The 11,839-nt window shown below is 45.8% G+C and overlaps 1 pseudogene; it reads left to right on the forward strand.

Annotated features, from left to right (window-relative positions):
* The first annotated feature begins 3,239 nt into the window (after window positions 1-3,239).
* Window positions 3,240-11,839, forward strand: part of LOC105807666 — a 100,195-nt pseudogene continuing 91,595 nt past the window's right edge.

Consider the following 11,839-nt stretch of genomic DNA (forward strand, 5'->3'; position numbering starts at 1 on the left):
CAGGCCAACACAGCGAGACTCTGTCTCAAAAAAAAAAAACATTGGCAGGATATGCTACAGTCTGAGGTGAATTAACAAGAGGGGAGTATGTTTGCCTGACTGTAGAAATTATTGTGATAGTTCCTTCACAACTTTGGATTTGACTGCATGTTATTATATAACTTGATTGCCAGGCAACAGACTTTTAAATGAGTTTCATTATTGTTGAATCCCTTTCATTTTATCAATCAACAGGTACTGACATGCTGCTGCAGGTGTCTGAAAGATTTTGGTGTTTGCAAAGCAGATTCAGATACTCTAGGTCTAGGACGCTGGGGACCCTTGTCCTAGGCCGGCTCCCTGACCTCTGCCTGAATCTCTAGAGCACTGTGGTCTGAACGGATCTGATACCGGGGACGAATGTCTGTCTCTGGGAAGTTTTCTGAAATGTGTTCCTCCCTCGCTAGAGCAGAACTCTCTAGAGCAGTGGGTAGCAGCTCCCCTCTCCCTCCATCTGTGTCTCAGGACACAGATGGTCTTCGACAGGACGTTTTGAGAGCAAGTCTCACCACCGGCCCCATGGCACCGTTTCCTTTAGTTGGATATGGAGATCTGGTACTTTAAAAGGAAGAAAATCATTAGCTTTTTAAAATGATGATCCCATCAGAAAAGGAAATAACATGTCACATTCTAACCCACAAGCCAGCAAAAACTGAGGACAAAAAAATAACCAAGCCTGGGTCATCCTTTCTAATGGAAAGGCCCAGGCCAGCCCTCAGAAAATTCCAGATAACGTAGGGGGCCTGACTGGCTTCAACAGGGCCCCAGACACCTTTTAGCAGGACAGCCCCGTGACATCTGACTGCGTTTGTTCGTGCCACCTTCCTTGCCTCTTGAGGCCTCCGGATGCCATCATCCCGGATGCCTCTTCCGGGCTCCAGCTGTCGGAAGGACATAAACACACACGGCCTTCCATCGCCCAAGCCAGGGCCGGGAAATATTTGGCTACAAGTGCTCTCTTATTTGCAGTTATTTCTTGCTTTTAATTTTGCAGCCGGCACCAAATCTCCTACAAGAGCATACTGCCTCGCAAGCTGACAGCTCTCAGAGAGGGGAAAAAAATGTCAAAACTCAGCAAATCTCCCGAGCTCATTGCTGAAAGCAATACAGGTCGTCTAATTAAAAGGTCGGCAAAAGCTTGGTTTCTTGGAGCAAACCCGAAATACAAACAGAAAAGCCGGTCAGCCTCACCTGCCACTTTGTTGGCTGCATCTCCTGGGCCCTCCGAGCTTTGTTCCTCTTTTGTTTCTGGCCTAAGTACTTCTTTGTCCTCATTCCTGGAGACGCTGCCACTGTGACCACGCTTTGGTCATGGGTGCCCATTGTGCCACCTGTATTGTGCCCCACGGAGAGCCACCGGCTGGGTCCGGGGACGAGAGTGCTGAGGTTGCCGAGTAAGATTACCTGACCACGATCCACCTGGCACCCACCAAAGACAAACACACAAGCTGTGCTTATCGCCTCCCCGCCTGGCGTAGCCAAACCGTAAATTAGAAACATAACGGCCTCCTTCGCTGCGTCACGTGGTCCGGGCAAGGTTGTCCTTGGTCTTCCCTGCAAATACGCGCAGCTGGATGTCATCCACTATGGCGTTATCTCGGGTGTGAACTCTGTTTTATTTTGTCCTTTTAGATGGACAGTATATACATATCCACATGCACATTAAAGTCTGAAAGCAAACAGGCCAAGATAGAAACCCCGGTGGCCTTTGCCTTGTGACAAAGACACTTTTTTCCCCTCTGGTTTCGTAGAACCCAAAGTTTCTATAACGAGGACTTAACGGTTTCTATCATTTAAGAAAACACAAGCCGTTACTTTTATTTTTAAAATTTTGAAAATCAAAACTCCTAACTTACGTGTAGATGAGGGGAGGGGGAAGACAAGGAGAGCTTAGTTTTTTCTCTCCTTTTTTATTTTTAAACAAACAGCCAATGATGTTATTAATATCACACGAGTTTACTGATTTATAACATACTCCGGAAATTGCCAACATCAGCGTCAACATCGAGGTGGCTTTCCTCAAACAGTGGAGAGCGTAGTTCAGAGAGCGGGCAAATTCTGATTGTCACCGCAGAGTGCCCGGCACGTCAGAGCGGAGTCTCGGCTCCAGCAAACTGCCCCAAGCCATCTTTGCTCTTCAGCTCTGTGTCCTGTCGGAGGCCTGCCCAGCACAGCGTGCAAACTCGGCCTTCCTGCTGGTCTTCCTGCAGCACTGCAAACCCGGGGTGATGCTAGGGAAGCGCTTTCTCCCACCCGCCCCCGCCAAACTCTTGCCAGCTTTGCCTAAGGGAGCAAGATCACCGGACTCCCAGAGTGAAGGGGGAGGTTGCTTGTCAGTTATTTTTGGATACACCCTTTGGCTCTTCCTGCTTTTTCCAAGCAGGCTTATAGGTGAGCCAGCTTTCTCACCTCATATGGTGCCTTTATTAATCTTAATTAATTTTATGAAATGGAGGGCAGATCTTTGTCAAAACCTGTGTCCATTTGACCGAGACCACCAGGCCGTTCCCATCTACACGTCCTAGGGGTCTCATCTACACAGGGCTTGACAGGGTGGTGGTTTGGGGAATCGTGTAGACACAGTTTCAGTCAAAACATCAATCGCTTCTATAGGAAAATAAGCCAGCCATACTGATTGTGTGGCAGGTATTGGGATGGTGATGATACTCGAACATTCAATTTTAATCCCGGAGACTCGGCAGTTGAATTGAGTCTGGGGCTGGAAAAGCTCTCCCAAGACACTCCGATCCCTTGATGCAAGTAAAGATACTTGGGAGCCCCATTTGAAACGCATTTTTGACCACAAGGTTATTATAATTTTTTTTTAATTTGAGATGTTATTTCAGAAAATTTATTCTGTAGCATTTGAGGAAGTTAATTTTGAACTCCGAGAAAGCAGATCATTCTTTCGTTGTCTGCTTGCTTCTAAATGGTCCCGCCAGAAGTTTTGCACACAGATACCCCGCAGAGAGATAATGGTGGCACAGGTCACTCAGCCGGGAATCGCGGGGGAGATGCAAATGCGCGCGGCAGCATCCTCCAAAGCTGCGAGTCATCTCGTGCTCAGCCGAGGCCCGCAGATCTGCACATCGATCTATGAAATTGGAGGCTAATACACAGATATTGATTTCTCGAAGGGCGTGTATCAATATTCACAATCCCAAGAGGTGACAGCCGTCTGAGGCAAAACCAAAGCGGCGATGGCAACTGCCAAGGTCACGGCCGAGCAGCGACCCGGCTCCTCTCAAGCCAGGTCGACATCTCCGCCTCCACGTGGTGTCAGGTGATTTAGATGAAAGGTGAACATTTCAGTAGTTCCTCTGGACATCGCCATTCTCCGTCCAGTGATGGGAAACTCCAGGTAACTGACTAGATGCCTTTTATCACATAAACTCAGTCCAGTTAAAATCCTCCGGGGTAGCAGGGGTTTTCAAGTTAATTGCTCAAGACTGTTTTCTTCCCACCTGTGTGATGCCTCCACAGTGGCATGTGCCCCTTAGAAACACCAACATGATGCTGAGGACAAGTCGCGTTTCTCAGCTGTGCAGAGGTAGCCCAGAACGTTCAGAATCCCTGGCTTCAAGATAAAATCTGTTCATGTCACAAAAAGAAACAGCAGCGATGCCTAACCCCGGCCGCACGTTAGACGCCCCCTCCAGAGCATCTGAGTTGGTTGCTCCGTGCCACCGTGCAGGCATCTTCAGTTCCTAAGAGTGCCTCCGTGCTTTTAATGTGCAGCCGGTGTTGACAGCCACTGGTCTACACGGTCCTCCTACTCCCTTTCCCATTTCCTCTCCTGCCCGTCCGCTAGGGGCACCCTACATCCCAGCCTTATATTTGCATTTACCCGTCGTGCGTGCCTGTGTATCTTGGCTCGTGTTGCTGCTTCTGTAAAGAATTCCCCACCCATATGTGGGCACAAAATCACCTCTTCTTCCTTCAAGCCACCGGTCACTGTCTTCTGTCCTTTCATATGAAACTTTCTTTGACTAGGACCCAACTCTTAAATCACATCAGAATCTCTCCTTCTCTACGTGCCTCCAGCCAGCCACGCATCACACCGGGCAATTGCAAGCAGACAGATCCGTTTTCCCCGGTAGACGGTGAGCTCCCTAAGAAGGTGCGAGGTCACGCCTATTCTCTCGGCGCTAAAGCACGACTACCCGGCTCAGCACTCGGCACAGCAGCCACTCTGTGAATAGCTGTAGCAAAGATGGACGGGAGTGTGTGCTCATGTTTAAATCATGGGATCATTTCTCTATTTAGGGACAGCTAGAATTTTTAAAAAATAAAAAAAAATCCCCAATTTTTAATTTGAGGTTCTTTGTGCACATGAGACCTGGGCCAAATGTCCCCCTAGCCCCTGTCCCCGTGATGTCATCTTTGGGTGCAGTTGGGATAGCTCAGATCAGGTCGTCCATGAATACCCCTACACGCCTCAGTGGCACGTGGGATAGAACTCTGTCCCCTAACAGGGAAGAATGGCAGATTTGCATGCCAAGATGGATGAACGTTAAGACAGACAGTGGTAAAATTGTGAGATGCACTATTTATACTGGGTGGGAAGGGGGCTCTTCCTCTCCTCTATTTCAAGGCTCTTCCCCCCTCCGGAGTCCCTCTGCTTTTCATGTCTTGTGCAACTATTGAGTGCAAACTCTTTACCCCATGATTTGGCATTGACATAAAATTTACTGTGTGCACGGAAGGAGCTGAAACAGAGCAGCAGGATCTAAACTAAACAGCATCAGCATCAAACTTGCAGGATGAGTGTCTGTGGCTTGAAGAACATTCCAGAGATAACACAGTGGAGCCTTCCTTGAAGAACTGCTGCATCACCAACGCTTTTGACGGGAGAGAAGGTAACTGTCTGTGCAAAATCATAGATGTTAACATCCCTGAGCAGAAAAGTATTTTAGAAAAGTCAGACTCTGTAAAGAAGTTTTAGGAAGGCCTTCACCTTCTTAGCGGTACATAAAATAATGGTGTCCCTATTCGTTTTCCAGGGATGCCAGCACGAGGTACCACAGGCTGGGTGGCTTAAACAGCAGAAATCTGTTTTCTCATGGTTCTAGAGGCTGGAAGTCTGAGATGAAGGTGCCGACAGGGTTGGTTTCTCCTGTGGCCTCTGTCCTTGGTTTGTGGATGGCCACCTTCTCGCTGTGTCCTCACTCGATCTTCCCTCCGTGTACGTCTGTGTCCTAATCCCCTCTTCTTACAAGGAAAACCGTCGAATTGGACTAAAGCCCACCCTAAGGACCTCATCTTCACTTAATTACCTCTTTAAAGACCCTATCTCCAAATATAGTCTTGTGTTAAGGTACTGGGAGTTAGGACTTCACATATGGATTTTAGAGTAACACGATTCAGCCCATGTTAGTGGCCTTACAATCGAGGGCTTCTTAGTTTCAGTGAAATTTAGAGTATGGACCTGAGAAGGTGGTAATGATATTAGGTGAGTATCTGGAGCGCAGAGGGTGCTCTCTGAGCCTGAGCTGTTAGCATTACCTTCACAAGGGGATTCAGGGCTTAAGTGAGATCATTTGCAAAGTGTCCAGCACAGAACCTAGCACATAGTGAGCGCTCAAGGTTGGCTACTATGATCATGATCAATTTGGAAACATTTTTATATGAGTAAAGATAAGTTATTGAGGAAAAAAAATCATAGTGTGCTTTAAAAATAGGAAATGATTTTTAAAAAAAATTTTAGAACTGGATGACTTTGAAAACCCGAGTGCACCATTAAGAAAGCACTAAGTTGGTAGCCATGACTTCAGGCATAATGCTTCCAAGAGGACTTTAATGTACAAAAGTGTTTTGTAGTTACCTAATTGTCTGGCACCACCTCAAGTCCTATTTTTTAACCCCTTCGTGCCAGGCCAAAAGACAGCACCAGCGAGTGGGACACGTAGATGCGAAATGCATCAGGCTTTTACAGCAGAGTCTCGAGACCGCCAATAGCATCAAGGGATTAATAATTGGAGTAAGGAAGATAAATGTCTTTTATGAATAATTCAGCCTATCATTAGAAATTAGAAACCTAAGAGCCCCACTACATGGGAGAGTAAACAGAAGCCTGCCTTTAATGGGCTATAATTTTAAAAATGAGGAGGACGGTGCCAATTGTCACTTAGGTAAGCTTCGAGCGCATTTCTCAATAAAAAGAAACTGCCTCGAAATGAGGTCACCCATCTGGGTCAAGTTTGAGATAAAGAGATGAATACATTCCTGCTCTGGCTTAACAACTGATTCTTTGTCGTCTTGAATAAAATAATTAACCTCTTTATAAGTAAACTTGTGAAGGTTTTAAGCCACACACGTACATACATCTTATCTCTAACCCAGGCGTCCCCCTCCAACCCCGCCAAGCCACACTCTCACATTGCTTCTTCCATCCTCAACCCCAGAGTTTTTCATGGACTCCACCTTTTTAAAAATTTCCCACCCAACCCTAGAGATTTCTAATATTGCCAACAAATCTATTCTGTGCTAACAAAAGAAAACTAGTGATGGTGGTCCTAGGAAGAATTTGTACATTTCACATCTGGCCTGAAGTGTGTAAAGCTCCCATCTTTGCCATCAGAGTCAAAGCAGTGACTCAAATGATGGAAATTTCCATTCAGGTAGGGGGGAAGGACTGTGTTAAGGCAATATGGTACCAGGCTGTACGTTTTCCTTGTTAAAAAACCTGCGTGATGAGCACACAGCAGGGGCAGAGACAAAGCCATGAGCTCACCAAATCCATTTCATGCTCTTCCTGGGTACACGGCTAAGCTACTTTTCCAGTCTCTCTGTGCAGCCGGTGGGGCCTTGTAACAAGTTCTGTCCAGTGGGATGTGCAATACCTCCAGGCCTAGCCCTAAAGCTCCCGAGCCACCCTGCACTCTCTCAGCTACCATCTTCCACCTGGGTGATGCTGCAAGCTTGGAGACAGCAATGCTCAGGACGACCTCCAGAGACAAGCATTGAAAATGGTAGAGCCACTGTCTGGAAGGAGCTCGGATCCCACATAGCTGCAGACGGCTGACCCACCACCCTCCACCTTTACTGACCATATCACTCTGTGACATGGGTGAGAAATACACTTTTGCTGTAATAAGCCACCGAGAGGTATGGGTTACTTATCACAGCAGCCAGCTTTATTTACCTTGAATACTATGGGTATTGACTTTACTGCTAAGACTATTACAAGGATCAATTTATTTGTTTGCTTTTTAATTCATTCAACAAGTATTGTTTCAAATCCACTATGCAAAACTTACTCTTCTAGGTGCCAGCTCTTGAAGCAGTCTGACAACAGTGATTAAAGGCTTGGACTCTGGAATCAAAACAGGGGTTTAGATCCTGGCTCTGCCGCTTACCAGCTGCAGGACCTTAAACATGTTACTTAACTTCTCTGTGCTTTAGTTTTCCCGCCTGTAATAGGGGTAATAATAATATCTAACTCAGAGGGTTGTTGTCCTGAAAACTAAATGAACTAATTCACGCATTAAAATACTTTGCTTGTGATCCAGCGTATATCTCAATAAAAAAGTAGATATTGTAAAGTCAGGGCAAATCTCCAATTATCCAAATTAACACAAAATGAACTATTATAAAGTCGAATTTATACGTATATCATACTTGTGTAGCAATGAAGCTCAAATCCAGTGAAATCTTTTACAGGGACTGAAGGAATGTGATTGGAAAGGCGGGGGTCCCCAAGGTCCCTCCCATGGACAGCGTTTGCCCTCCTTGGAAAAACAGACACATGCTCTGGCAGTGCATGCTGGGAAATTTAGTGGAGGAAAAGTATAACGTTACTGGTGAGTTTATTTGTAGATTTGGAAGAAAGAGGGAGAAAGAAAATGATAGAGGTCTTCCTTCCTTCAGACAGACCTACTCATCTGTTTTCTTGGCACTCTGAGGCTTTTCCAGTGGGGCGAGTCCATTAAATAAATATGTGTTTCTCTTTGCTTTTTCGAAACCCAGTAATGCAAAGACTTATGTTTATTTAATATTTTCTTATTTGTTTTCATAGCCAAAAAAATATCTGCTGGGCAGGCAGTTCCTTGAGAAGATCCTGTTTACCCTGTCCTGCCACAAAGTCAAGGGTTTTCTATAAGAAAACACAAAATGCCATTTTAGAGGAAGATAGGACGAGCTGGTATTCAGGGACTCCATTAACCTGGGGTAGGAGCAAAAGGGAAACAACACAAAACAAACTAAAACTCTAGATTAATTGGCGTTGAAAGACTCCTGCCCAGAAAAAAAAAAAAAACATCTTCTTAAAAAGTTTGTATTATGTATTTTTTTCTGGGCCCATTGTCCTGATCTGAATTATTGACAGCTAACGAACATGAACTTCTATCACGCGAACAAAGGAACTGAGAGATTATGTTAAAACAGAACATTGGTGACTTGCTTTGGGAGAGAAATAAAACCCAAACCAGGTCACAAGTGTGCCCTCCTTGACTATCAGCAATTCTCATGGGTTATACCAAAAAAGAGTTTCAGCAAAGATTTCAGGGCATTAAAAATGGAAAGGCAGCAACTCCCTACAAAAAAAAAAAAACAAAAAAACAAGCAGGTAGCTTAATCTATTTTCCATTACAAACTGAAAGGATTGCATTGTCCCAGACACCAAAAAAAGGTCAGTGTGAACTTTAAAACCTCCATTCGATTTGTTCAGCGCTTTGCATAGGACAGAGCCATTTGTGAGAAAGAAAAACAATTTTTTGACTAGAACCTCAAAAAGTCAGAGGAAGATAGGAGAAGCCTCTTCTTGGCACTGCCGCTGATGTGACCAGAGAGGCCAGCAACTTTCTGTGCCTTTGTTCTCTGGTGCTGTGTGCAGACACGGGCTGGGGAACTGGCTGCCCTCTTGGGATCAGATCCTGCAATTTCTGAAAAATTTTTTGAACATTCTTGGTTAAGGTGGACTAATCATATTTACTTTTCAGTGGTCTTTTGCTTTAAACAGAGTGTTTTCTACTGTTGAGGGAAGAAGAAAATCTGTCTACTTTACCATTTGGAGTCAGAAAATTAGCCTAACAAGACCAAGCTAACACAGTGCCTTCTGAAACCAGTTTTGGCCCAGATTGGGCCTCGTATATTTCCTTAGTAGCCCCAGGACCCCACAGGAAAAAGGGGGTGACTCTGTTTTCATTTTATTATCTCTGTGCCTATGTGCCACCATGGTTATGAATCTTGGGGCCCGCCCTGGGGGAGTTTAGGACTGAATAAACCCTCAGGAAGGCTATCCAGCAACAGGAAACTCCAGAACAAATCCTTGCCAAGAGAAACTTCCCAGGCCTGGAAAAAACTCCTCCCTCCTCAACCTGACTACCCAGCCACCGCTTTTGGCTGTTCACGGAACATCAACCCAAAGTTAGGAACTTGATACCAGATCAACTCTGTGTGTTACACAGATCAACTCAATTTAATCTTCACGACAACCCCATGAGGCAGAACTATTATGATCCCATTTTATAGGTGAGGAAGCTGAGGTCCAGAGAGCTTGGGTAACTTACCCAAGGTTACACAGTTAGTAAGTGGCAGAGCTGGGATTCTAGTGCAGAGAACATGACTCCAGAGTGTATGGACTTAACCACTAACTATACTATAATACCTCTCCTAAAATCTGAAATTTTTAAGAGAAGAAGGACTGACTCTCTGACATTGGACATGCAGACAAGTCGGTGGGGAGATGTTTTTAAGTGATGTAGCCCTCCCAGCACTCTTCATATCGCACTTTGCAGGAGCCCATCGATTCCTGTAAGACTCCCCTGGTGACATCCACAGGACTGCCCAGCTTCCCTGTGGTTTCTCCTGTGTCGCACGGCACACTTTCCTAGGACATCATTATCCTGGCAGACCGAGTACCATGGGAGGAAGCTGCCCTCAGTCCCTTTAACCAAATAAGTGTATTCACATTTTCCAAGATCCCTGATTATGTGCCTGAATAGGAAATTTGGTTTCTGATTAATAAGCATCCTCGCCTTTATGTTTCTACAAAAAGCATTTGTGCTAATAATGTGATGCTTAATAATGAGATGTCTATCAAAGGAAGGGAAATGGCAATGGGAAAACAATGATGTTGGACCAAGTTTAAATGTCATGCTTTTAAAAAAAATCTTCACCCCAAAGAGTCATGCCCAAATCACTGGTGTTTGCTAAATGTGTTGCAAAGCAGACCTTTTTTTTTTTTTCTTTCCTACCTCATTGGTGATTACAGGGTGCTTTTCCAGTTTTCAGAAAAGTCCTGGATCTGGAAGTGTCCAAGCATCGGGCTGGCAGAGCTTGGCAGAGTGACATTGCTGCCAAGTTCAGGACAAATCTATTTCTCCCCCTGTTACCATTAAAACCTTCGTCTCTACATTTAGAACCTGACACGTGCCAAACTGCCCAATTACTCCTTGCCTGTCATTAAAGTGTGCAGATAAACACTGGGTTTGAGAATACATCATCGCAACTGTCCAAACACCATCCCAAGGGTATTCAAGAGCCCCAGCGAGGATCGGGATGTAGGACTAAAATGACTCAAATTGGCCAAGATTCAAACGTCATATACAATCATGCACAGAAAAGGCTATGTCTGTGAAAGGAACTGGATTGACACCCGTAAAAGCAGAAAGGCGGGAGCCCTGTGTTTCCTGAGCTTCTGGAAGGGAGGGCCCACCCTCCTCTGCCTCGCCTGCGAAGGGACAGCGGGAGAGGCTCTGTGTTGGGAGAAGCCTGGCCAGAGCTATGCCAACAGCCCGGTCCCCTGCAGCTCTCCACGCCTGAAACCCAACTCACTTCCAGTGAAATCAGAGGGACATTGGCAGGGACAGGGGGTGATAGAGGGTCAAGTGGGCAGTATAAAAAATTCAGAACAGCCATTTTGACTTTTCAGTGTAGTTTTGCTGGGAACCTGAAAAGAATAACCTAGTGTATCTGGTTAGTTACGCTACAGTAACCAGCAACTCCAACTTCGCAGTGGCTTAACCCAATGAAGGCTTATTTCCCATCATGCTCCTTGTTTCTCGCAGTTTAGTGGGAAGGCTCCCCTCATCATAGTCCTTGGAGACCGAGCTGATGGGACAGCCACCATCTCCTATGCCATCATCAAATGACAGAGAGAAAGAAAGCCCTGGAGAGTCTCAAAGTGGCAATTCAGTGGTCTGGCCCGGAAGTGACACCGTTTCATCTGCTCAAGATTCATTGGCCGGAATTAGTCACATGGCCCCGCCCAACCACAAGAGGGCCATGGTGTGTACTACCATCTACCATTAATGACCACCGCAGCCACCTGAGGTTGCAACTCTAACTAGCAAAATTAGAACTCATGACTCTGACTTTCCGCAGACCGTGTCTCTAACATAGGAGCAGGGCCCATAGGCCTTTGACCAGCAGGCTGTGGACTAGATCTGGAGGCCTCAACGGCAGGGAAAGGCCCTAAGGTTGGGCGGGTTGCTCTCTATAGCCTAAAACTCCAGCCTTGGTCAGATACCCCGTTCTTCAGAATCCCTGACTTAGTCCCAGAACAATCTTTTTGGAGTCCTCCAGACGGCAGAGAATTTGGAAACATTCTGAGTCCTCCGGACCCTTCCCTGCCCAGGTACGCCTGCATTCTGGGTGGGAGAAAAACCGCATCCTGGAGCAGGGGCCGTAGGGAACTATTTTCTGACATTGGTCCCAATCCAGAATTCCTGCAAGAGGCCCGTGACATCTGCAGTATCTGCAAATGCTAAAGAATACACCTTCGCAGATGTGTCTGGCTATTTTTAGAATGTATGCAGCAATCGTGATCCATAAAACATACATTCAATTACAAAGAGGT

The sequence above is a fragment of the Propithecus coquereli genome, unplaced genomic scaffold (assembly GCF_000956105.1).
Source record: "Propithecus coquereli isolate 6110/MARCELLA unplaced genomic scaffold, Pcoq_1.0 Scaffold162, whole genome shotgun sequence".
NCBI lineage: Eukaryota > Metazoa > Chordata > Mammalia > Primates > Indriidae > Propithecus > Propithecus coquereli.